The following is a 2500-nucleotide window of genomic DNA, read 5'->3' as shown; positions in this document are numbered from 1 at the left end:
CCAGGACGGGCTCCACGGGTCCCTGGCAGTCCTCCCCCACCGGGCGTCCGGGGCTCCCTTCCCCAGGCCAACGGCATGCCAGAGTGCCCAGGACGGGCTCCACGAGTCCCGGGCGTCCGGGGCTCCCTTCCCCGGGACACCGGCTTGTCAGAGTGCCCATGACGGGCTCCACGGGTCCCGGGTATCTGGGACTCCCTTCCCTGGGCCAACGGCATGCCGGAGTTCCCAGGACAGGCTCCACGGGTCCCGGGCGTCCGGGGCTCCCTTCCCCGGTCCGACGGCTTGTCAGAGTGCCCAGGACGGGCTCCACGGCTCCCGGGCGTCCGGGGTTCCCTTCCCTGGGTCAGCGGCATGTCAGAGTGCCCAGGACGAGTTCCACGGGTCCCGGGCAGTCCTCCCCCGGGCGTCCGGGGCTCCCTTCCCCGGGCCGTCGGCAGGTCAGAGTGCCCAGGACGGGCTCCATGGGTCCCGGACAGTCCTCCCCCCGGGCGTCCGGGGCTCCCTTCCCCGGGCAGACGGCAGGTCAGAGTGCCCAGGACGGGCTCCACGGGTCCCGGGCAGTCCTCCCCCGGGCGTCCGGCGCTCCCTTCTCCAGGCCGATGGCAGGTCAGAGTGACCAGGACGGGCTCCACGGGTCCCGGGCAGTCCTCTCCCGGGCGTACGTGGTTGTCCGACAGATTCGGGCAGATGTGCTTTTACGAACCGGATCGGAATCGGCCCAAATAATAATAATAATAATAATAATCCACATTTGTAAGGCACACAATCACCCGTAAGGGTCTCTAGGCGCTAGGGGCCGTTGGGAAGATTAAGCAAGCTATTGCCCAGAGTCACATGGTGCTGGGCTAATCTGCCGCCGGTGCCGGGGATCGAACCGTGATCCCCAGATTCCAGAGTCAGCCGCCCTAGCCGCGGCGCCAGCTATTTCCCAGAGTCACGTGGTGCTGGGCTAATCTGCGGCCGGTGCCGGGGATCGAACCCTGATCTCTGGGATGCTCGAGGGTTACTACGCGCTCTACAAAAACCTTAAATAAAAAAATCTCCAGATTCCGGAGTCAGCCGCCCTAGCCGCGGCGCCAGCTATTTCCCAGAGTCACCTGGTGCTGGGCTAATCTGCGGCCGGTGCCGGGGATCGAACCGTGATCTCCAGATTCCGGAGTCAGCCTCCCTAGCCGCGGCGCCAGCTATTTCCCAGAGTCACGTGGTGCTGGGCTAATCTGCGGCCGGTGCCGGGGATCGAACCCTGATCTCTGGGATGCTCGAGGGTTACTACGCGCTCTACAAAAACCTTAAACAAAAAAATCTCCAGATTCCGGAGTCAGCGGCCCTAGCCGCGGCGCCAGCTATTTCCCAGAGTCACCTGGTGCTGGGCTAATCTGCCGCCGGTGCCGGGGATCGAACCGTGATCCCCAGATGGGGATATCCCAAAAATCTGGCATGGATACGGCCCGCCAGGACTGGTTTGGGCACCCCTGTTTTAAGGAGTCCTGTATCATTCAGCAGTTAACTTGTGCAATGGGTAAATAGCGTTTTTGGGATCCGGGTTAGGTAACATTTTTTTAACTCTGAATGGACTAGCACTATATTACCCAGACGTATGTGGCCTGAGAAGGTAAGCAATGTCATCTGACTACTGACATCTGTGTTCAAGGGGAAGTTGAAGGTAATGCAGACAAGAGTTTACATTACAAAAAAGCATGAAATGGGAAACATTCATAGTCTAACCTGAAGGCAAGAAATGTGGAAGCAAGTTTAGAAGGAGGACACAAAGCAAAGTCTATGTTAAATTGCTTGTGTTGTATATCAGTTGGAAAGAATTTGATGAATAGTGAAAAAAGTACTACAGCTGATTCCAAGACCTATTTTGTTAGAAGCAAAGAACCTCTCAACTGTGCCGAAACCCGGGATTGAACCAGGGACCTTTAGATCTTCAGTCTAACGCTCTCCCAACTGAGCTATTTCAGCCTGCTGCTAGCTGTGGTCTTCATACTTTGATTTGAACCATTCAACAAACTAGATGCATGACCTGGATGTTTACCCTTATATGTTAGAGATATGTTTTAAGGAGTCCTGTATCATTCAGCAGTTAACTTGTGCAATGGGTAAATAGAGTTTTGGGATCCGGGTTAGGTAGCGTTTTTTTAACTCTGAATGGACTAGCACTATATTACCCAGACGTATGTGGCCTGAGTAGGTAAGCAACGTCATCTGACTACTGACATCTGTGTTCAAGGGGAAGTTGAAGGTAAGGCAGACAAGAGTTTACATTACAAAAAAGCATGAAATGGGAAACATTCATAGTCTAACCTGAAGGCAAGAAATGTGGAAGCAAGTTTAGAAGGAGGACACAAAGCAAAGTCTATGTTAAATTGCTTGTGTTGTATATCAGTTGGAAAAAATTTGATGAATAGAGAAAAAAGTACTGCAGCAGATTCCAAGACCTCTTTTGTCAGAAGCAAGCAACCTCTCAACTGTGCCGAAACCCGGGATTGAACCAGGG

The 2500-nt window shown here is 54.6% G+C and overlaps 2 non-coding genes across 2 annotated transcripts in view; both read right to left on the bottom strand.

Annotated features, from left to right (window-relative positions):
- Positions 1-1892: 1892 nt before the first annotated feature.
- TRNAF-GAA (transfer RNA phenylalanine (anticodon GAA)) lies at positions 1893-1965 on the bottom strand. The gene has a single exon. It is a non-coding gene; the product is annotated as a tRNA-Phe (tRNA).
- A 509-nt stretch (positions 1966-2474) lies between these two features.
- The window catches only part of TRNAF-GAA (transfer RNA phenylalanine (anticodon GAA)), a 73-nt gene continuing 47 nt past the window's right edge, over positions 2475-2500 (bottom strand). Inside the window, exon 1 of the tRNA in view lies at positions 2475-2500. This exon is cut by the window's right edge and continues 47 nt beyond it. This is a non-coding gene — a tRNA (tRNA-Phe).

This window comes from Lissotriton helveticus, chromosome 8 (genome assembly GCF_964261635.1).
Source record: "Lissotriton helveticus chromosome 8, aLisHel1.1, whole genome shotgun sequence".
Lineage (NCBI taxonomy): Eukaryota > Metazoa > Chordata > Amphibia > Caudata > Salamandridae > Lissotriton > Lissotriton helveticus.
Note: the sequence above shows the minus strand (reverse complement) of the source record. Positions and strands in the feature narration are given on the sequence as shown.